Source organism: Sapajus apella, unplaced genomic scaffold (genome assembly GCF_009761245.1).
Source record: "Sapajus apella isolate SASKATOON/1434 unplaced genomic scaffold, GSC_monkey_1.0 scaffold21, whole genome shotgun sequence".
In the NCBI taxonomy this organism is placed as follows: Eukaryota; Metazoa; Chordata; class Mammalia; order Primates; family Cebidae; genus Sapajus; species Sapajus apella.
In genome coordinates, this window is record NW_022436961.1 from 17,826,461 (window position 1) to 17,851,875 (window position 25,415).

The 25,415-nt window shown below is 35.5% G+C and overlaps 1 protein-coding gene and 1 long non-coding RNA gene across 2 annotated transcripts in view; one reads left to right on the forward strand and one right to left on the reverse strand.

The window, feature by feature from the left end:
• Positions 1-25,415, reverse strand: part of SGCZ (sarcoglycan zeta) — a 1,170,111-nt gene that overhangs the window by 1,019,274 nt on the left and 125,422 nt on the right. The window lies entirely within an intron of this gene.
• Positions 24,551-25,415, forward strand: part of LOC116558414 — a 1,490-nt gene continuing 625 nt past the window's right edge. Inside the window, exon 1 of the long non-coding RNA XR_004271996.1 lies at positions 24,551-25,231. This is a non-coding gene — a long non-coding RNA (uncharacterized LOC116558414). The remainder of the gene's footprint in view (positions 25,232-25,415) is intronic.

The following is a 25,415-nucleotide window of genomic DNA, read 5'->3' on the forward strand; positions in this document are numbered from 1 at the left end:
GTGGGTGTGTGTATGTGTGTTACAGGGGTAGGGGTGTGTGTGTGTGTATGTGTGTGTAAAACTGTTAAGAGGCCAGGCACGGTGGCTCAAGCCTGTAATCACAGCACTTTGGGAGGTCAAGGCAAGTGAATCACAAGGTCAGGAGTTCAAGACCAGCCTGGCCAACATGGTGAAACCCAGTCTCTACTAAAAATATAAAAAAATTAGCTGGCTGTGGTGGCGGGCACCTGTAATCTCCACTACTCAGGAGGCTGAGGCAGGAGAATCACTTGAACCCAGGAAACGGAGGTTGCATTGAGCAGAGATTGCAACACTGCACTCCAGACTGGCCTGCAATTCGAAACTCCATCTCAAAAAAAAAAAAAAAAGGAAAAGAAAAGAAAAACTGTTAAGAGAGGGAGATGGGGGAGGGTGGTGGAGGGAATTTCCAAAACACTGAGTTATAGAAATTACTAAATCCATGCAAAGATCAGAAAGATTGAGACCTCTTTTTTCATTCTTGTACACTTGGACATATGGCATAGAATATAAACACGTCCAGTGCAGAGGCATGGCAGGGTGAACTGGAAGCAGGAATGACATTTCAGTACTTATTTGTCTGTAATTTACATCTATTATCCCTAAGAGGACCTTTGTTGCTTTGAGGTTGTTTCCCTTCCTACCTTCTTATTAAGTCAATATGACCTAAAGAACCATTAATAGGGCTCTAATTGAATAAAGCAACAGTTCTTTCATCATTGCCCAGTTGACTTTCTGTCATATCTAAAAATGACCTTACTTTGAAAGGCTGACTTTGAATATCATTTATGTATGAAAGGTTTACTGAAACAGTATTTAAATGTTTAGCATTTTTTTTTATAAACTGGAAGTCAAAGCACTGGATTTTATCGTCTGATTTTACTTTATTCATTGAATTTACTACTACAGACAAATTTCCATTTGAGAACAGGAAGGCTCATTTTTTCTATAGCTTATGAACTAATAGTCATGTTGAAATGAAATATCTACCAGTAAAAGTGGACAGATGTTAACACAAACAGAATAATACAAAACAGACTCATAGATGCCCAAGGAAATTGGAACTGTAAAATGAAAGCAAGAGAACTACAGATGATAAACTTCCATATCAATTTCCCACCTTCCTCTGGTCGGTTATGAATCCATTAACTTCCCATGTTTTTAACAAAAGCTAAATCAAATTATAGACCTTGTAATCAATGGAGGATTAGCATATAAACAGATCATCTCTCCTCAGAATAATGGTATCACTAATTTTTACGTGTATAATTCATATATCCTAAATTTTCTTCATTAAACAAAATGCCTTAGGTAAATTATTTGCCAAATTAAAAATTCCCTGTACTTCCCACTCTTCTAAAATGGCCTCTAAAAATATGACAATTTAGTTAACATACAAGTTTATTGTTTCATTAAAGTAATAACTTTTTTGCCATGTCTATATATGAGAAATAAATTCATTATAATTATTACTATTATAATTAGAGATAGGGTCTCATTCTGTCATCTAGGCTGGAGTACACTGGCTCCATCACAGCTCACTGCAGCCTCAACCTCCCAGGTTCAAGCAATCCTCCCACCTTAGCCTCCTGAGTAGCCAGAGCCACAGGCATGTACTCCCACATCCAGCTAAAATGTTTTTTTCTTTTTCTTTTCCTTCTTTTTGTAGAGTTGGGGTTTCCCTATCTTCCCCAGGCTGGTCTCTAACTCTTTGGCTCAAGCAGCCTTCCCACCTCATTGCTGGGATTACAGGTATGGGCCACTGCACCTAGCCAAGAGCTTATTTGCTTTAAAGAGTTAATTCTTCCCCATGTTCATGGTCCTTGACTTTTAGGATTGTTGTGTTCTAGTCATTTATATTCAGTTACTACTTTGCAAAAAATTAGCTCATCACAAAATATTCTTATGACCATTAGAACATTGAAAATATTTATGTCTTTTGGAAAATTTTAGAAACTGTTTCTCTGCCTGGGTTAAAATTTTAGGTGGTAAATCTCAAAAAAAAAAGTGTCCGTTTTATTTTATTTATTTATTTATTTATTTTTTTGAGATGGAGTTTCGCTCTGTCACCCAAGCTAAAGTGCAGTGGCATGATCTCAGCTCACTACAACGACCATCTCCCGGTGTTCAAGCCATTCTCCTGCCTCAGCCTCCTGTGTAGCTGGGATTAGAGGCATGTGCCACCACACCCAACTAATTAATGTATTTTTAGTAGAGATGGGGTTTTACCCTGTTGGTCAGGCTGGTCTTGAACTCCTGACTTCGTGATCCACCCACCTCGGCCTCCCAAAGTGCTGAGACTACAGGCATGAGCCACCACCCAGTCAGCAGTTCCATTTTCAAGAAAAACATGGAATTCTGACTGGCATATGGTTATTAATGTTCTTTAGATGAATTTTGTACGTGGTTACTGTTCTGTGTTCTTTATAGATATCGTAGATATCTTTTTCTGATAAATACTTCCAAGGTGTACTTAAAGACAAATTTTTAATTCAGTATATTGACATATCATTTTATGTCTGTTATGCATTATAACACCCCAGAGATTATTGACAAGATGTCACTGCTTATTCAGAAGAACAAAATAAATGTGCAAAGACATTAAATAAGTTATTCAAAGTAATGAAGCTATCAATATTAGAAGACTTTCCAAAATATCAGGATCCTCGCCGGGCATGGTAGCTCATGGCTGTAATCCTAGCACCTTGGGAGGCCGAGGCTGATGGATCACCTGAAGTCAGGAGTTCAAGACCAGCCTGGTCACCATGGTGAAAGTGCATCTCCACTAAAAATATAAAAATTAGCTGGGCATGGTGGCGTATGTCTATAGTCCTAGCTACTCAGGAGGCTGGGGCAGGAAAATCACTTGAACCCAGGAGGCAGAGGTTGCAGTGAGTCAAGATCATGCCATTGCCATTGTACTCCAGCCTGGGTGACAGAATGAGACCCCATCTCAAAAAAAAAAAAAAAAAAAAAATGAAGAAGAAATCAGGATCCTATGTCTTACAAAACTAAGAACATATTTTTAAAGCCATTTAGGATTTAATATGTGAGTTTCGCTTAGCAGAACCCCAATATCTGACATTGATAAGTTGCAGATTGACTTTATCTTATGAAACCACACCAAATGCCTCTCCTCATTCAGCTCCATTAGCAATGGTCAGTATAATTCAGTGGCAATAATTATGATTATGTGCTCCATCTACTATGTGTCAAGTGACCATATAATTTGATAGATACACATTGTCTAATTTTATCCTCAAAATAAGTCCAGGAGATCTACGGAGTCAATTATCCTAGTTTTGATGAAGAAAATGAGCCTCAGAAAGTTAAATAACCTTGACGAATGTAGAAAGCTGATAGGAGGTGAAGCTAATATTTGAACCATGTTTATTTAAAAATAAAATCCGGACCCTACTCATGGTTATTTAATTTTAACATCCTTAAGTCCTATATTCTCATTTGTAATTCCCATTTGAACGTTCTAATAATCCCCTCAATGCCTAGCACCTTAAATTCATAAATTACCTTTCACTTACAGAAAGGGGCAATGATCAGGAAAGGTGCTTATGTAGACACTTAGATACACCTGCTGAAACCTATGACTGCAATACATGATGGCTCCATTCATCAGGAAAACAAAAACAAGAAAATCTTGTTTCCAGGTTCCAACAATGCAGAAATTAATTCCCTAGGAGTGGCACTGTCAATTTCACTAAAATAAGAGGATGTGGAAGATGTCAATATCTGCTCAGTCTAATCCAGAATCTTTAGGTAACCTGACAGATTGACCATGGCAAAGAAATAACACCTGACAGACAAACCTTCTGTAAAAATTAGCTCCAGAGCAAGATGAACCATAATGTACATTTTATTTTGCTTGATTTCTCATGGATATTCTAGCCACCAACTTTGCTACTCCTTTTTTCCTCTCTTGTCCACACATCTCCCTTAGTTATAAATCCACCATTCTTCTGACAAGGGACCCCTCTCTACATTTTGCCAAGTCAACACACTTTCAAAGGCAGCCTCTGTCATTTGTGTCTGCCTATCTCTGCCAGTATCTCTCCCACCCATCATCACCTATTCTCCTGCTGTGAACAAAAACCATGCATGCTACAAAATGTAGGTTTATGATGTTCCCTTTATCTGCTATTCTGGAATGAAATTATATTCTTCTGCATTTAAGAACATACTTTCCATGTGCTATTTTTAATTAATAAACGTCTGCTCCTAAAACCTGGTGATTTTGCAAAATGTAATTCATTTCCATGGATGTTGCATAATAAAATCTAAACTTAATTAGCATTCTTCAGAAAAGGAATGCTATTTAACAAGAGTAGTAATTTTAAAAGGGCATATTCTAACAAGAAAAATATTAAAATCCTAGGGTAAATTGAAAGATGCTTATTGTAGCAACATCTGAATGATATAACAATCTCTCCTTAGATCTCTGCATTCAAAAATCAGGAAAATATTTTGCATACTCTGAAAACTATACCATGGTTAATAAAGACACATATAAGCCTGGGTTTGGAAAAGAACATGCATGTAACTTATTCCAATCAGCTCCTCTTAGACGTGAGTGCAGCTCTGCCCTTGATTCAATACCTATTGAATAAGTATCTGAACATACGTGTTGGAGAGTTTAATCATATTAATCCTGTTCCATTTTCTCTTCCACAATCCAATATTTTAAGTCGTGGATTGGCCAATTGACCTGACTTGATCATTTCACAATGTGTACATATTGAAACTGCACATTATACCTCATATATATAATTGTCAATTAAAATAATTCTGTAATTTAAAAAATAATTGTATTTTATTAAATTAGATCCCCCCCAAATTTTTACTTATTTCTCAATTGCTTTGTGGACTTTGAATATTTTCAAATATAAGGATTCTTTAAAACTCACTGAAACAAATTTTTTTTTTCTCTCTACATTACCTTTCTGGAGTAATCTTCATTTTCCAGCCAGGTGGAAACTTCAGTCAAGGAAGAGTTCAACTATGTTAATGACTTTCTGAATGTCTTACATTGTACATTTTATATATAAAGAAGGCATCCTTTTCAACATTTGTAGGCCAGCTTTGGTGAAAGGAAATGATTAATCAGCTCATCTCAGAAGATACCATGACACAGAAGAACATGGAATTTGAATTCACACATGAGATTTAGCTCATATTTGTACTAAGTTTTGTGCCATGAATGTAGAATTAAGTAAATCACATAACTTCTCTGTACTTTTGTTTCCCTATCTCTAAAATGAGGATAATAAAACCTACTGTATAGGACTACTATAGAGATTAAAAACACCCAACACATGGTCAGTGCTACAAAATTGTCAACTCATGGAACTCTGCTAGATATAGTAAAGTTCAGCCAAAATCTACAGTATGCATTAAGAGGCTTGGAACATTTCAATCTGATATTGGAGATGATGTGTGACTTTTCCAGTATTTCCTTTGTACTTCTCAGCACAGTGCCATGTGCATGTTGGAAGAGCTGCATGTGTTATGTTAATATCAACACCCCTGCTATAAATAGAAACGTGACAGGTTCTCAACATCCCAAACACTGGTTTTTCATTCACCAAGTTGGTTATGGCATGTTTTTGAAAATTTGAGTGGCTTAATGCATTTCTGCTGACAGACAAATCTCAACTGATTACAAAGCACTTTTGGATAAAGTTGCGATGACTGAACTTTCATTGGGAATAAATCTCTTAGACATGGGTATACTAAACAGCTTGCCAGAAAAATTGACGGTGTTTATTTAATAAGATTGATTTTATTTTCCGACATTGTATTTAATTATTCATTATGAAAGTCTCCTTTTTATGTGGGTTCAGCGAAACTAGTATTAACATATTATTAACAGAGCTTCAAAGAATGAAACAAGCGAAGAGTCAACCCCTTAAGTTTACTCAGAGTATGAAGTCATTTTCTGTAAATAAGCTATCGTAACCTAACACAACAGTCCATTAAGAAAATATAAGGCATAGCATGTATGTATTAAGCTGTCTTACTACTTTCCATGTAAATTAATGTCAGGTTTTTTTCTTTATAAACATTCACCTAAAATGCTATTTTTTAGTAACTACCATTAGCATGTAACTCATATGTCATTTTTTACTCTCTCACTCCATGTTGTTAACAAAATAGAAAAGGAATAATGTAAGTGTCCAACAGCCAACTTGTGTCTCAACCGATCATACTGAACAGAGAAAGGATCTAAAAGCATAAAATACCATTTTCTGAGTATTTATATGCAGTGTAACACGCATGACACTTTATATCTGTTGGAGTTTGATCATATTATTAACTATCTATGTTTTACAAAAGGTAACTGAGATTAGTTAAGAATGGGCCTAAATTTACACATGCAGTAAACGTTGAAACTGAGATTCAAGCTCTTTCATCTATGGCATAAGTCATTTAAAGAAAGTTGTCTATGAAATGTCTATGGTGTTTAGAATGTTAATTTTCTGCTGTCCAATTACATTAATCCTGCTTAAAGGTATTGTATTTTAAAATATTAACAGATTTTTCTATAACCGCTTCAGAAAAATGTATTGTTTCTTTACAATAAATTATTTTGCCACAGTTTGTTCAGAAAAGCACAATTACAATGTATGTATTTTATATAAATGGATATGTTAATTCTTGAGTAAACATCAGAGTATAGAATTGTTTAAATAAAATATGTTTTCATAAACTAGACATTTGAGACTTAAAGCTAGGAGACATGTGAGTTCCTCTCTAAAAAAGAATAAAGTCCTGGTGAGAAAACTGTTGTCCCTTGCAGACACAATGACCTTTCCCCCTGCACTCGTATAAGTCTCTTTGATTAGTCTACCATGAGGCACAGACATCATTCTTACTGATTGCTTAGTCCCTGAACTATCGATGTATCATAAAACACACACTATGCTCCAGAAAACTATCAGAGAAATAGACTCAACCCACATGACCCTTGCACCACAATTGCAAACAAATGATGGTTCATTTTAGCTTTCCTTTTAGAAATTATAGGTAAAAGCCAGTATTTTAAATTTCTCATATTCATTAGAATTTAACCACATCATTGAGCCATAGGTGCTCCTAATTTTCATAAGAGTAAACACCATCCAATGACTAAAGTTATTTGCATATAAGATATTCATTAGCAACATGTCTTATTGCATTAACAATGGGAAAAAATGATCTCCAACTTATTTAAAGCCTAACATTAAAATGTTGGTTTGTTTCCATAGTTATATACTATAAATGCCTAATAAAATTTTTAAAACAAGCACATATTATTAATCTGGATACTACAGGCTAATGATTTGAAACAAAAATAATGTGTAAACCATGACCAGTTAATATTCATTTCTTTGATTCCTCAATCTCTTTTGTTTCCATTGCTATTATATTAAGCAGGCTAGGAATGAATTGATTTTAACATGTTCAAATGAGTATAATGATAATTTCAAGATTTCTCCTGTCTGACTGGGATATGTACAACTAAAATACTTCTTCAGGCCGGGCGCGGTGGCTCACGCCTGTAATCCCAGCACTGTGGGAGGCCGAGGCGGGTGGATCACAAGGTCAAGAGATCGAGACCATCCTGGTCAACATGGTGAAACCCCGTCTCTACTAAAAATACAAAAAATTAGCTGGGCATGGTGGCGCGTGCCTGTAATCCCAGTGACTCAGGAGGCTGGGGCAGGAGAATTGCCTGAACCCGGGAGGCGGAGGTTGCGGTGAGCCGAGATCGCGCCATTGCACTCCAGCCTGGGTAACAAGAGCGAAACTCCGACTCAAAAAAAAAAATAAAATAAAATAAAATACTTCTTCAATTTAAATGAAGATAAATTTACTAAAACATCCTCCTATAAAAATCTAAAGACTGGTGTATGGTAGCTCGCCTATCGTGTGTGTGTGTGTGTGTGTGTGTGTGTGAGAGAGAGAGAGAGAGAGAGAGAGAGAGAGAGAGAGAGAGACTTTCCAAACAGTGAAGTTTTACCATACAATCATACCCCTCACGTAAAGAATCTGAATGGAAAATTAACTTTCATCAAGTTTATAGTAAAGATTGAGAAATAAACACATATAATCAAGAACTCTAGCTCCAAGTCATTCACAAACTTCGCACTTTTCACCTGTTTGGCCTTCAGCGAGCTACTTAATCTCTGTGTGCCACAGCTCATAATCATAAGACTAATCTCATAAGTGTATTTTGGGGACTGGGGACATGAACAGAAAGTGATTACAGCTGTGTCATGTACGCAGAAAGCACTTAATATAGCTTAGCTATTGTTGTGGATCGTATTGTTTCAATGTAGCTATCAAAAGGGAGTAATGTGATTTTAACTGATGGATGAACTTACTGCTGAGTGAGTTAATATTGCGTTAAGAAGAGGACTAATGAGAAAAGAACAATCAAGTATGTAGACATTTTTCCACTAAATACAGGTCAAATATATGAGACAATATCGTTATCAAGGCATCTAAATTCAAAGCCTGTGGCTTAACCAAGGTAGTAAAAACTGTAATTTTTCGTATTACCTCATAAGTAATAAGTCAACATATTCTTTTTGCCAACTTTTCAGTTACTGACAAAGTGCCTTAAAAATGGAAGTGTGTTTCTCAGAGAAACATTGGCTGAATGTTGCAGTTCATAGACAAAAGGTCATGATATCCCTAAGAAGCAAATTTAGTCAATCACAATTTTCCCACTTACTTACATGCTGATCCAAAGCTTATAAGAGATGTAGGAAAGGTGAACAATAAATACCATGTATTCTGGCCAAACCGTACTGCTTAATCTTTAAAATTAACACTTGAGATTTGACTTAAATCCTGCTGAATATAGTTTCTGAGCCTAATATCTATGCATTTTTCCATATTTCAACTTCATGCTAATATCTGGCAACACCCCTGGGTGTGGAAGCTCAGAGAATGCTGGAGAAGAAAGAGCTGTTAAGTCATGCCTAATTAGGCCGCTCATGGGTTGCACCCAGGAGGGAACAAATCCAAAGGTCCCCATTTCTAGAAGTACAATTCAAACACAAGCATATTCCTAAAGGAAAGAAATCTATGCTCTTATGTTCATAATTAAGATGAAGATTAAGAGCCAGAGAAACTGATTAATCAAGACTTCCATCTGGAAGGTCTCCAGCAGGTGGAAAGTAGGAAGGTAAAGCCAAACATTGATAGGAAGCAAATAGATGGTTAATGATGTGTGGGCCGATAAAAGGCCCAGTTTGGGACGAATCTTACCATCTCTTCTTATCCTTTTTGTTTTCATGCCAAACAGGTGTGTGGAAGTCTAAAGAGTGAATGGGTGCACAGTTAATTTAAGGGGCTAGAAAATTTTAATCTTCTAAGGGGAATGCTAAGTAGCCAAAATACAATCTGGACATCTTTCTTTATAGGTGACCTGGATTTTTCCTTGAACAATTAAGACTGATTACTTTGATTCTGCACATTAATTTTATGACATCTACTTGATTGACAGTTATATATTTAGAATGAAAATGGAGTAATTTAACTGTTTTTATATTAAAATAAATATTTTGCTTTATTATCATAGACATATTTGAACCGATAATCTCTTTTCTCAGACATCTTTTCTTTACGCTTTTGGCTAGGATAGATGGTAGATGGATACACACTATAAACAAACATTTATTTATTTTTCCTTTAGAAGTGAGGCTTCATTATGTTGTCCAGGCTGGCCTAGAACTCTGGGCTCAAGTGATCCTCCCACCTCAGCCTTCTGAGTAGCTGGGGCTAAAGATGTGTGCTACTACACCTGATCCAACAAAGTTTTGACTAAGATAATTCAATCAAACAAAGACTTTTCTCCTGAATCTTAAAAGAAAATTTGTATTTTTTCACTACTTTTTACATTCATTTATATTCTTAGAAATCCTCATCATTCTGGAAGACTTAATCATTTAATGCCATGTAAGATTTTATTCTATATGCATGCCTTAGGCTTGAGGGTAAAGATTAAAATATCTCAAAGTGTATACCAAATAAATTAGAATCACCTAACAACCTTGTTAAAAGTGCAAATTCAAATCCAAATTCTATCACAGATCCTTCCACAGATCTGCTGGAGTTGGAAGTAAAAAATCTTCAATTTAAATAAGGATCTGATGTTACTTTTATGTACACCTTTAAAATCTGAGACCCATTGTTATAGACATTATAGCAAAAGTTCAATAAAAAGACTCCTAACTTTATTTTATTATTATTTTTGAGACAGGATCTCACCCTGTCAACCAGGTGGGAGTGCAGTGTTGTGATCATGGCTCACTGCAGCTTATACTTCCTGGGCTCAGTTGATTCTCCCACCTGAGCTGCCAAAGTAGCTGAATCACAGGCTCACACCACTATGTCTGGTTAATTTTTTGTATATTTTGTAGAGACAGGGTTTCACCATGTTGCCCAGGCTGGTCTTGAACTCCTGAACTAAAGCCATCCACATGCCTCAGTCTCCCAAAGTCCTCGGATGAGGCCCCATGCCTGGTCACTCCTAATTTTAAAGTACTGTTGTTTATACATACTACATAAAGAACATCTACATAAACCGCATAATATGGTCAGTGAAAATGCTGGTCATACAGTCATGGAACATTAATCCTGTGAGACTCAGTGACCCTGTAACCTTAGACAAGTCTTTTAACTTCTCTGTTACTTTAATTATCTGTTTCATTGAAGGGTTAAGACCTGTTTGTTCTGAATCTTAACATGCCAGAATTCTAGAATCAGTACTATTTTGCTAAATTAGTATGATCAATCCTTAGAACTCTATCATATGGGATACAGATAACTTACTATACCTTGATTTTTAATAGTTATATGTAAATGCAGATTTATTACTACTGCAATTTTAAATTGCTTACTTTTGTGTTTACAATAATTTGGAATGGGAAAAATTTTAACAACAACTAGCTAGTCTGAGTATTAAATAAGAAAAGCGATTGGAGAAAACTTCTCCTTTACATATTAAATGAATATCCATTGCTTTGTAGAAGGAAAAAGAAAATCGATTCTTTAAAATCGGTTTTGCATATTAACATGTGGATACTTAAGATGTAAGAGAAAACCACCACTGTAAAATATCCTGTTGATCTTCTTAATATGACTTGTAAAATTCTACGCTTCAGAAGAACCAAGAAAGTCATATTTTAAATATTTTACCACCATATTTTAATATGTATTACACATTGATCAACCCCTGAAAAATGCGTCCTGTTAGAAAAGAATTGAGATAATTGTCACAGGCATTATCTGGGCTTCTCAAGAATGGAAAAGCTTTCAACTATTTAAAGTAGACTGACTTAAAACTATCTGCTAATACTACTAACAGGAAAACAGGTATGTAGTCATCCAAATAAAGTTTAGATATACAGAATGTCATTTGGAAACTGCTTGCAGATTGCTGGCAGCCACGTATGACAAATGCACACTCTTAATATCACATTCCCTAGGGCATCGTTACAACTTTCCTGAAGGTGACTAGTCTATTACCATTGAAACATTAAGTTCGATCCTGGTCCTTCTCCTTGGTAGTCCACTGGCTGCAGCTATCACAAAAAAAATCAATGAAATCACTTCTCTGTGTCTTGAAAAAGGTAATATTAGGTTCTCTCTGACAAAGGTGACATGATAAAGAACATTTATATAGATTTTAAGAAGAGTTGCCTCTCACTGAAGGTCACAAATGTACACACTTGTAGACATTAGCCATGGTACCAACCTCTTTGAGTCATTCACACTTCTCATACGGAATTGACATTGATATCCTAGCTCAAAACAGTAGTATCTTGACACACAAATTTAAACTTATCATTTTATATTACGTCCACTATTGGAGTGGTATATTTCACCTTCAATAGTCATAGATATATTTTTGTAGTATAAATTTTGTAGTTACAATCTTGTAGTATAATTTTTGTCTATAATTGGCACAACAGTTGCTTAGAAAAGGGTCTCAGTGTTATTTTTTCATTTGTGTTAGCAGAAATGAGATTTATTCAGGGAAAACAAAACCATATAGTGTTAATTGAGGTACCTGATTTTCCAGTTTTGTATTTGGCTTAAATAGCAGGTGTACCTCTTCATTAGGGAATGGTAGAACATCAACAGTACATGGTTACTGTACCTCAAAGTAAATAATTACACTTTATTATATTATCCTCAAGGTTAATTGATTTGTGACAATTTGATGAGTTAAGCACAATTTAAGTTACAAAATTGAAACCAGAAGTTCCAACAATCTACACAATAATCTGTCCATTAAACAATCTATAGATGCTCAATCTTTTTATATATGTGTGTCAACTTATAATAATATAACAATATCATTTACATATTAGAGCACTTTCTACAGCTGGGTCCTTTTATGGGTTCTTGGGATATAGCAGTATGTACAATAAGCAAGAAAGATCTCATTCTCATGAACCATACCTGCTAGTGGGGGAAACCAGAAAAAAACTAAAAAGGAACGAAATTAAGTAAAAGATAAATCCAAATAGAATTCCCTGCTGAAATAAAATAAGACATATGGAGAGTGATAGGGCAGTTGCTTCATTTCTTTTTTTCTTAATTTTTTTTTTTTTTTTTTTTGAGACCAGGGTCTCACTCTGTTACCCAGACTGGAATGCATTGGTGTTATGTTGGCTCACTGCAACCTCTACCTCCCAGATTCAAGCAATCCTCCTTTCTCAGCCTCCTGAGTAGCTGAGATTACAGGCATGCACCACTATGCCTAGCTAATTTTTATATTTTTAGTGGAGAAAGGCTTTCGCCATATTGGCCAGGCTGATCTCAAACTCCTATCCTCCAGTGATTCACCTGCCTTGGCCTCCCACAGTGCTGGAATTACATGCATGAGCCACTTAGCCCAGGCGTAGGGCAGTTGCTTTAGATCAGATAGTGTCTGAGGAGACATTTGAGCTAAGAATTCAGTGACAGAAGAGAGCTACCCCTGAGAGGAGAGCAGAAAGAAAGCAGTACTGAAGTCCTAAGAAGTTAATGGCAGATCAGCGTTTCCCACATACAAGGAGAAGAAAGTGTCTCTGGAGTCCAGTAAGCTAGGATGGCATGAGAATAGTGATATGGTTTGGCTGTGTGTCCCCACCCATATCTCACCTGGAATTAGAATAATCCCCACAAGTCAAGGGAAGGACCAGGTAAAGGTAATTGAATCATGGGGGGCAGTTTCCCCCAGGCTGTTTTTTACAGTGAATTCTCCCAAGATCCGATGTTTTTATAAGGAGCTTTCCCCCTTCGCTTGGCACCCATCCTCTCCCCTGCCACCCTGTGAAGAGGTACCTTCTGCCATGTTTGTACATTTCCCAAGGCCTCCGCAGCCCTGCAGAACTGTGAATCAATTTAACCTCACTATGTTGCCCAAGCTGGTCTTGAACTCCAGGCACACGTGATCCTCCTGCCTCAGCATCTTGAATAGGTGTGACTATAGACATGCATTCCTGGGATCCATGAATTGTAAACATCTTTGTTGAAGCGACCAACTGTTTGGGCTGCTGTTATGTAAATTTCTTAGCCTTATATTCTACCTACAGTTTCACAAACTTCGTAACATGTGTAAATATTTACTCTAATGCATATATTTGTAATATTTACTCTAATGTATAATGCCTTTATAATCTTATATACTTACTCTAGTGTAAAAAGACTTGGAGAAATGCACCAAACTCTCCAGCTTCAGAGGCTTGAGCATAAAAACAACATTCTAATAATAACATATAAAAGGCCGATGCAACTGCAACAATAGTGAGTGCATCTTCACTTAGCCCATTTATTGCTGAGTGTGAAAAAAATCCCATCCCTAGGATGGGTGTGATTCTCAAGCCTGTAGTCCTGGCACTTTGGGAAGCCAAGGTGGAAGGACTGCTTGAGTGCCAGGAGTTTGAGATCAGCTTGTACAACGAAGTGAGGCCCCACCTTGACAAAAATAAATATTTTAAAAATTAGTCAAGGACAATATTGACTGCCTGTACTCCCAGCTACTGAGGCAAGAGGATCCCTTGCTCCCAAGAGTTTGAGGTTGCAGTGACTCATGATTACACCAGTGCATTCCAGTCTAGGCGACAGAGTGAGACTCTGTCCAAAAATTTTTTTTAAAAAATCCCATTGCTAGAAGAACTGGCACTAGATGTTGCTCTAGAAAAAGTAACAGGTAAAGTATCTCCTCTCTTTACCTGGCTAACCTTGGGAATTAAACTGGTATTGTCATTAAACTGTGTCTTGGAAACCTGTCTATAATCTTGAATACGAACTGTCGATTCTTTCTGTATAATTAACTGCTCCACATTAGAAAGCAGAGCAGGGTGGGGAAAGGAGTTAAGAAAATAGATGTTGTAAAAGGAAATTAAAGGAAAAGAGAGGAAGAAAAGACAGAAAGGAGTGAAAAAGAAAAAAGGAAAATTGAGAAAGTAAGAAAGGAAAACAAGCTGAAAACTAAAATGTGCATATTCTTCCTTACATTTTTATTACTATGTTCACCTCTTTGGTAATTATGTTAGATGCAAGCAGAATCAGAATCCCACAGAACTAAAAGAGAATCATACAGATCTTCTGAAATATCCCAGACCCAAACAAATTTTGACCTTCCTAATATCACACAGCTAGAAAAAGTGGCAAAGTTAGTTACAAACTCATGTCTCCTAACTCTTTTGCTCCACATTTCATTTACAGAAGAATGCTTTGTATTTATAATATGCTAATAATTTTATCTTCTAAAATGTCAAATTGGAGGTCTCCTACTAAATTCTAGTTTCACCTTTATAAATGCTATACTTGTTTTGAGGTTTGTAAGAGTACCTATTTCTGAAATACTCACCTGTTCTGCCTTGTTTTTCTGGCTTATAAGTATAATAAATATTTTCTCTCTCTGTACAGAAATAATATAAATTGTGGTAGTCAATTAATACTTGATCAAATACATGAATGAATAAAAAAGTAATGCCTCAGGCCAGACACCGTAGCTCATGCCTGTAATCCCAGCACTTTGGGAGGCCCAGGCAGGCTGGTCAGCTGAGGACAGGGGTTTGAGACCACCCTGGCCAACATGGCAAAATCCCATGTCTACTAAAATACAAAAATTAGCCAGGCATGGTGGTCGGTATCTGTAATTCCAGCTCTTGGGAGGCTGGGGCAGAAGAACTGCTTGAACCTGGAAGGCAGAGGTTGTAGTGAGCCAAGACTGCACCACTGCACTCCAGTCCTAGTGACAGAGTGAGACTCTATCTCAAACAAGCAAACAACAATATCAAAAAAATACAGTATTGTCTCTGCAGGTTTTATTCAACCATGGTTTTTCAAATTGGAATTGTGTAGAAAAAACACAACCACAATAGGTAAAGCCAAATAAGAGAGGAATTATTGTATAGTCTTTGTGATTGGCCTTGTGTCTTCAATATTAAGACAATGAACATAAAAATAGAGCAACCAAATACATATGTGAAAAATACTAAAATGGAAATTACTCACATCAGAAACAAAAAGGGGGCTGTCACAAATGATCCCCACTGTGACCAATTCTATGCCCACAAAGTTGATAATTTACATTGAATGGACCAATTATTGAAAGAAACACTCTACCAAAACCTAAACATGGAAGACAGATTCTTTGAACAAGTAACCGAAATCAATAATTAATAACTATCCCAAAATGGAAAGCTCCAGGGCCAATGGTTTCACTAGTGAATTCTATGAACTATTTAATGAAGAAATCATACCAATTCACTACAGACTTTACCAAAAACAATTGAAGAGGAGTACACAATTCCCATAACTAATGCATTCTATGAAGCCAGCATTACCCTGATACTAAAACCTGGAAAGAGTTTACAGAAAATCAAAATTACAGCCAATATCTGTCTAAAAATTCTCAACAAAATATTAGCAAACAGAATCCAACAATGTGTAAAAAATGTTATACACCACAACCCTGAAACTTATTTCAGATATGCAAGAGTGGTTCAACATTCAAAAATAAATTAATATAATCTATCACATTACTAGCCTAAAGAGGAAAAATTACATGATCATATCAATAAACGCAGAAAAAGCATTTGAAAAAAAATTCAACAGACTTTCATGATAAGAACTCTCAGCAAACTAGGAGTAAAAGGGAACTTTCTTAACTTGATTTTAAAAAAAAGTCTACAAAAATACCAGGAGCCAATATCCTACTTAATATTCAAAAAAGTTATACTTTTTCCCAAATCAGTAACGAAACAAGGATGTCTTTTCTCTTACGACTTCTATTCAACATTGTGTCGAAAGTCATAGCTGATTCAACAAGACAGGAAAAGAAAATTCAAGACAGAAATAAGACCTTCTTATTTTCAGATGACTTGGTTGTCTATGTGCAAAATTGCAATACCTGAAAACAAAATTTCCTGGAGCTGTTAAGTAATTATAGCAAGGTTGCAGGATACAAAGTTAATATACAAAAGTGCATTTATTTTCGTATTCCAGCACCAAAAAATGTAATTTGAAATTAAAAACGTAACACTATTTACATTATTACACACACATCAAATAAAATTTAGGTACAAATCCAATGCAATATGTATGAAATAGATATGGAGAATACTACAAAATACTGATGAAGAAAATCAAAGAATATCTAAATAAATGGACAGTTAATCCATGTTCATGAATATAGGAAGACTCAAGATTAAGAAGTTAGTTTTTCCCAACTTTATCTGCAGATTCAGCACAATCCCCATAAAATCCCCGGTGGGTTATATTATAGATGCTAACAGAATCTATTGTTTATATGAAAAGGTAAAACACTCAGAATAGCCAAAATAATACTAAATGAGAATAAAGTTGAAGGACAGATACTACCTAACTTATTATAGGACAAGACTTATTATAGTACAAGTGTGGTGACTCACTTCTATAATCCTAGCATTTTGGTAGGCCAAACAGGGAGAATCACTTAATCCCAGGAGTTCAAGACCAGCCTGGGAAATAAAGTGAGACCCTGTCTCTACAAAAATTAAAAATGGAAAAATTAGTTGGGCATGGTGGCACACGCCTTTGGTCCCAACTACATAGGAGAATTGCTTGAGCCCTGGAGGTCAAGGCTACAGTGAACCATGATTGCATTACTGCACTCCAGCCTAAGCGAAAGAGCAAGACCCAATCTCAAACAAGAAAAAAAAAATACTCTATACCCAACTTGTTTACCAATCTACTCTATTTATAATTTAAAAAATAATAATAAAAGAATAATTATCTCAACAAACGGTGGTAGAACAGGATATCCACACGTAAAAGCTCAATCTAGATATAGGACTTACACTTTTCATACATATTAACTTGAATCATAGATCTAAATGTAAAACTCAAGAGTATCAGACATCTAAAAGATAATATAGAAAAAGGCCTACGTGACCTTGGGATTGGGGATAACTTTTGAACATACCAAACGTCCAATCATGAAATTAAAAAAACATTGTTGAAATTAAAAAAAAATGTTGTAATTAAAATTTACAATTTCTGCTTTGTGATAGACACTGGTAAAGGAATGAAAAGAAAAGCCATAGACTGGGAGAAAACATTTTAAAACTCATGTCTGATAAAAGACTTCAATATATACAACTCAATTCAAAATATTAAAAGTAAACAACAAAAAAACAACATAATTGAGAATCAGGCAAAAGATATGAAAAGATGTCACCAGAGAAGACACACAGATGGCAAATAAGTATAGGATAAAATACTCCATAACATATGTCATTTGGAAATTGCGAATTAAAACAGTATGAGATACGTCTATTAGAACGGCTATAATTCAAAATACTGATACTATCAAATGCTGGTGAAGTAGAGCAATAGAAATTCTCATTCACTGCTAGTGGGAATGAAAATTGGTAAAACTGGCCAGGCACATTGGCTCATGCATGTAATTCCAGTACTTTAGGAGGCCATGGCTGAAGGATCACTTGAGGTCAGGAATTTCAGGTCAACCTGGCCAAAAGAGTGGAACCCCATTTCTACTAAAAATAAAAAAATTAGGTGGGCATGGAGGCGCATGCCTGTAATCCCAGCTATTCAGTGAAACAGGAGAATTGCTTGAACCCAGGAGGTGGAAGTTGCAGTGATCCAAGATTTTGCCACTGCACTCCAGCCTGGGCAACACAGCAAGACTATATCAAAAGAACAAGGAAATTGGTAAAATTACTTTGGAAGAGAGTTTGGCAGTCTTCTACAAAGCTATGATTAGGGAGGCCTAATCATAGGCCTACCATCTGATCCAGAAATCACACTCGTAGATACACGCCAAAATTAGATGAAAATTTACATCCACACAAAAACCTGGAAAATAGTATTTATAACAGCTTTATTCATAATTGCCAAAACTTGCAAGCAACCAAGATGTCCTTCAGTAGGTGTATACAAACTGTGGTATATCCATACAATTAAATATTATCCAGTGATAACAAATTTGCTTTCAAGACATGGAAGGTCATAAAGGAACCCTAAATACAGGTTTAGTAAGTATTTCCAACTATATGGCATTCTGGAAAAGAAGGTAAAACTATGGAGAAAATAAAAAGATAAGTCGGTTGCCAGGAGTTCAGGGGAGGAAGGAGATATAAACGGAAAGAAAATATGAGTTTTTAGGGCAGTGGAACTAATCTGCATGATGCTGTAATGGTGAATATATTACATTATGCATTTGTCAAAACCCATTGAACATAGAACACAAAAAGTGAACTCTAGTGTAAACTATACACTTTTGTTTGTAAGAATGTATCGATACTGGTTTATGAAATACAACAAATGTACCCCACTAATACATGGTATTAATATCAGGAGAAACTGGGAAGATGGAGGGAGAGAAGGATAGCAGTTCTCACTGAGCTACTGTACACTTTTTCTATAAATCTAATAATGTTCCAAAATATTTTTTATAAAAATTCTAAAATGTTTATGTTGGTAAAAAGTACTAATTTGTATACGGAAGTTATTAAAACTTTCACTAAAGTGAGCATGATATATATAAAATATCTACTTTTTCTCGTCTTATATTTCTAATGAATCTTATCATCTAACTAAACCACTGCTAATACAGCAACATTTATCAGGAACTCTTTAGTCCAAGACTATAAGTAGATGCTACAAACACAAAGAAAGATAAATCAATTCCTTGCACTAAGGAATTTACTATTTTTCTGTGCATATAGGACATAAATATAATTATTATATAACAATATAAGGTAATATAAATAAAACACAGACATATATTAAGTAACAAAACAATGTCATGTATGGTGAGTTTCATAAGAAGAGACTGAAGAGTCCATAAATAATAGAGAAATCAAAGTCACAGCTCGGCATGGTGGCTCACAGCTATAATTCCAGCACTTTGGGAGGCCAAGGCAGGTGGATCACCTGAGGTCAGGAATTAGATGATAAAACCCCATCTCTACTAAAAGTACAACAATTAGCCAGGTGTGGTGATGTGTTCCCATAATCCCAGTTAATGGGGAGGCTGAGGCATGAGACTCAGTTGGACCTGGGAGGCAAAGGCTGCAGTGGACAGAAATGGTGCCATTGCACTCCAGGTGACCAAGTGACCTTGCCACAAAAAAAAAAAAAAAGAAAAAAGAAAGAAAGATGAAAATAAATAAGGAGCCACATGAAAACCAGTTTTAGGGCAACTAATCTCTTGTGAAAAATAATTAGAAATAAAAATAGAGAGTTATCAGGGGACTATACAGTGAAATACTAAGAAGTCGGGATGTTAATTTTTCGGTAATAAGATGCTAACAAAAGAGTCTAAGCCAAGTCAGACTAGAGGAAGATTCACCTGGTGTAAGTATGAAGATAAGGACAAAATTAGGGCAATAGAGTTTAAATTAAGGAAGGATAATCACAAATAGGATCAAAGGTTAAAGGCATAAAATCTGAAGTTAATATTAGAGCTGACTAAAGAAAGCTTTGTACTATTAAACACCCAGTAAATTCCTAGCATAATGGGAGAGATAGACACATGAAAAAAAAGGAAAACAGTCCCACACAAAGAAAATAAGAAATCTATGGGCATGCAAAGCACACAAATATGAAGCAAATAGAAAAAGTGTCAAAGCCACACAAATGAACTGTTGGTTACTGGAAACTCTATATGATCGAGCAATCCAGGCAACAGGAATCCCCTTTTAGGAGGAAGGCAGCAAATCACACTGCCACGTGTGTTCCTATGCAACAATTTTGCATGTTCTTCACATGTACCCCAAAACCTAAAACGCAATAAAATAAATGGGAAAAAAAAAAAAAAGAAATCCCCTTTTAATCCACAGTACTCTGGATAAGGGATAACAGACAATGACTTGGCATTTTCATGACTCTCCCAAATCCAGACAACCTTATTTCATGCCAAAACAAAACTTCCTCATGTTTCTGTAAAATAGACTAAGTGTTCCCACTTATCAATTAGGAAATTCTCAGGGGTCAACATTGGATGTGCCCCCAACTTATCAAATCATTCTGGTTTCAATAACTCCATTTTTTAAGGTCATCCTCAAAACCACCCCTTACACAGAATTCCTACCCTCTCCATCCAAGCTACCCAGCAGCAAATTATCCAATATAGTCTCTTATACAGGAAACGATTTAGGGTGGAATCTTGTGCCCAAAGCAATGGATGCAAAGCATTAGATAAAAGCTACAAAGATCTCTAAAATCATGCATACACTGCAGCATGAGACAGAGAGAAACCACACAAGGAAAAACATTTATTTCTATACATGTGTATCTAATACTTTTATACTTCAAAAAACTAAAGTAATATTATAATTCAGATATTTCCAAAAGTTTAAAAAATAAAAAGTAAAACTCTCTTTCTTGCCTTGCTGGCATTTTCAATCAGAAATAGCCATGCAGAGTTTCCTGTGTTCTTCCAAAAATTTTATATACACAAACTATTCTATACGTATGTATCAATATATTAATTTTTACCTCAATTGTACAACCACATGTAAAACTTGTTTTTTTTTTAGCATCTTCCTGTTTAAGCACATATAGCATCTCATAACAACGTATATAAGTTTACCCATGTTCCATAGAGTGATTATGGTGTACTCCATATTATAGATGTATCATAAGTTATTTAACTGTTACCCATTTACATGATTTCATTTTTGCTGTTACAAATAATACTGAAAAAATATTCTTGAATTCTGTACATTTATCTTAAAACTTCTGAATCACAGAGTATCAACAATTTTTGTTGTTGCTGAGATAGTGCCAAACTGTCATCAAAGGCTTTGTATAATTCTTTCCTTTATGCCTCAATAGCATGGAAGTGTATTTCACTAAACTACTGTTAAATTAATGTTGTCATTTTAAAAAATGTTTGCTAACCTGATAAATTGATTAATTTCTACCTTTGCTATGAAATTAAGGATTTTAAAGGTTACTGGACACTTGTATTACCTTTATTAAAAAGTCTATTCATGACTTTACAATTTGTCTATTACATTTTTATTTGCTGTAAGTGTTCTTCGTATATAAACAGATCAAACAGGTCACCAGTTTCACTTCTACATTTTTTTACCCTGTCTCTGATTTTTCCCCCTAGAGATATGTATTAGTCTCTTCTCACACTACTATAGAGAACTACCTGAGACTGGGTAATTTATGAAGAAAAGAGGGCTAAATGACTTACAGTTTCACAGGCTGTACAGGAAGCATGGCTGGGGGGCCTCAGGAACTTAAAATCATTGCAGAAGTTGAGGGGGAAGTAAGTAGGTCTTACCATGGTGCAATGAGAGAGAGAGCTAAGGCGGAAATGATACCCACTTTTAAACAACCAGATCTTGTAAGAATACCATCATGAGAACAGGAAGGCAGGAGTTTGCCCCATGATTCAATCACTTCCCACCAGCCCTCCTTCAACACCTGAGGATTACAATCCAACCTGAGATTTGCACAGGGACACAGAGCCAAACCATATCAAGATGTTTCTAATAATGGTCAAACTCACCAATCTTTAGTCATGGTTTGTAGGATTATGATGCATGGGAAGGCGTAAGCACTCACATGTATAGCAAATTTTACCAAAATTAGTTTTTATAACAGTGCTGTCATTTTTTTTCAAATCTTTTTGAAAGCTAGTTTTCATTTGCAATAGAAGACAGGCATATACCCACAATAACTTTTTGCCAAAAGAGTTAGCCAATTCTTCCCCCAGTGCTTATTGAATATTCCATCTTTTCCCCACTGATTAACCTGTGAAATATTCTATTTATTTGAAGTGATAACTGGACTATCTTGAGAAGGTCTGGCTTTACTTATCTGTTTATACAAGTCCCAAGCTGTTTAAATTATCATCACATTACAGTATGCTATAATATCTAGCATTTGTTTTCATTATCCTTCTTTTAAAAATATTCTTTGGTAAATCTCATATGTTTATTTTTCCACGTGAACATTAGTAGCATTTTTTGCCACTAATTAATAAATTATTGTACATAGCATTACTATTCACTATTAGCAACTTACTAGTGGTCATTTTTACATTAATTCTTGATATTTTTAAAGTATTACATACACTTATAAGATAGTTTTGAGGATATTTACATGTTAACACTATTGAATATTTCTATATATGAACAAATGAGCCTTTTCATTGATTCAAATATCATTCATATATGTGAGTTTAATTTTAAATTTTTTCTCTTATAAGCTTTCTTTCACATTTATGTCCAGATAGGGTAAACATTTATGCCTAGGTAGTCTAAACATATTTGCTATTGTAACAGGAACTTTTCCATTCATTATAGTTTACATCCTTTTATTATATACAGACTACTAATTTTTACGTTTTACCGTTTATAAAGTGACACTTTATTGAAATATCTTACTAGTTTCATTAGAAGATCTATTTCTTGGGCTTTCCATGCGTAGTGGATCATATGCAGACAATTTCAATAGTTTCTCTTCATTCTTACTGTGTAATACTTATTTCTTCTTTTTATGTAATTATGAAGTTAAAAATGCCTAGCAATTTTAAATGTGGTGGTGATAGTAGTCATCCTTCTTGTTTCCCACTTTACTGAAAAATCGGTTGCACAATTAATCATGACTTTGTTTTGGAGTCTGTATCACAAGAAGGAAATTTTTCTCAACTTCTGTTATCTTTACCTTTTCAACAATTCAGGATTTAGTGTTGAATTTTATCAACTATACACATATTTAAAAAGTGTTTTTTTCATTTACATATTAATATGGTAGATTGTGTTGATAGATTACTAATACAGATCTAAATTTGCATTCCTCACGAGCCCCTCTTCATTATGTAATCAGGGTATATTATTTGTTAAGGCAGTCTTCTTTTCTAATTTATAATTTTATTATTTTATAGATAATTCATAACTGAGATCAGTTTGTCATTCTATGTGAAGTTTTACAAGTTTTGTTATGTTCTGCTGATTTGGTAACAATATTGTAGAACTTTTTTGTTCTCAGAGTAGTACACAGTTTAAACAGCATTAAAGTTCTGCCGTGGTTTAGATAGGGTCTGTATTCACCACAACTTATGTTGCAATATGATCCCCAATGTGATAGCATTGGGAAATAGGATCTAGTAAAAAGTTTTTGGGTTATGGGAGCAGATCCCTCTTGCACAGATTAATAACCTCCTTCAGGGTGAGTGAATTCTTCCTTCCAGCATTTCCCCATGAAAGCTGGTTATTAAAAATCACCTGGCTCTCTTGCTTCCTCTCTGACCAAAAGGTCTCTTTGTCTCTGTACAAACCCAATTCCCTTCCACTTTTCACCATGACTAGAATCACCATGAGGCCCTCACCAGAAGCCCAGCAATTGACAGCACCATGTTTCTTGAACTTTCCAGCCTGTAGAACTGTGAGCTACATAAACCTCTTTTTTTCCCGTTTTTTTTAAGTTACCCAGCCTCAGGTATTTGGTTATAGCAACACAAAACAGATTAAGACAAGTTCTCCTTACCTCAATATTTTTAGAGAATTCACTTCTGAAACCATTGGCCTAGTACTTTTTAGAGGTTTGGTCTTTGAAAATATTACCTATTTCTTCCATTGCCATAGATCTCCTCAGATCATTTTGGATTTTCTCAGAAGTCACCCATTTCGTTGAAGTTCTATATTTAATTATTTGAATAGACTTGAACAAATTATTATAAGTCCATAAGTTCTTTCATTCACCCTATAGTTTTGGTTATTCTACTAATATCATTTATAATTTATACAGTCTTTTATATTTTTATTTTTTTTGAGATGGAGTTTGGCTCTGGTTGTCCAGGCTGGAGTGCAATGGCATGATCTCGGCTCACTGCAACCTCCGCCTACCCAGTTCAAGCAATTCTCCTGCCTCAGCCTCCTGAGTAGCTAGGATTACAGGCATGCACCACATGCCCAGCTAATTTTGTATTTTTAGTAGAGACGAGGTTTCTCCATGTTGGTCAGGCTGGTCTCAAACTCCCGACCTCAGGTGATCTGCCTGCCTCAGCCTCCCTAAGTGTTGGGATTACAGGCGTGATCCACCGCACCTGGCCTATACAGTCTTATTTTCTTATCGTATTTGCTAACAGTTTTTATTTTCTCCTTATCCCTCCCCTCAAGGGAATAGGTTTGGATTTTGGGAATCCTACTACTTTCTGTTTAATAATTGGCTGTATTTATCTTGATTAATTTATTCCTTCTGTTTTCCATGGGTTAATCTGGCTGCTCTTTTCATAACTTCTTAATTTAAAATTTTAATCAATTTCATTAAATTCTCTTAAAATTAGTAATATGGGTCTTAAACATATGGTTCTCAATTATTTTTATAGGACTGCACACTCAGGAAGTGATTAAATTTTTATAACACACAGAGGTAGGTCTGAGGTTGCTCACTACCCAACGCCCTGCTTCTTGCTGAATGTCCTGAGGGCCAAAGGGAAGAAATACCTTTGCACACCTGTAATCCATTTGCTGCATAGGCATTGGGAAGCTCTGTTAATGAAATCAAGTGGATTTTGAACGCTATGCTGCATATATTGATATATTCAGTAAACAATCTTTTAGAAGCTGTTCTAAGAGCTCAGAACACAAAATGGATGAGAAAGGGTATTCAATAAATTTTATTTATAAAATAATAAGAGTATAGTCACATCAATGTTTAGAAAGTACATAGAATTGATCAGGTTTGGCCGGGCGCGGTGGCTCACGCCTGTAATCCCAGCACTTTGGGAGGCCGAGGTGGGTGGATCACGAGGTCAAGAGATCGAGACCATCCTGGTCAACATGATGAAACCCCGTCTCTACTAAAAATACAAAAAATCAGCTGGGCATGGTGGCGCGTGCCTGTAATCCCAGCTACTCAGGAGG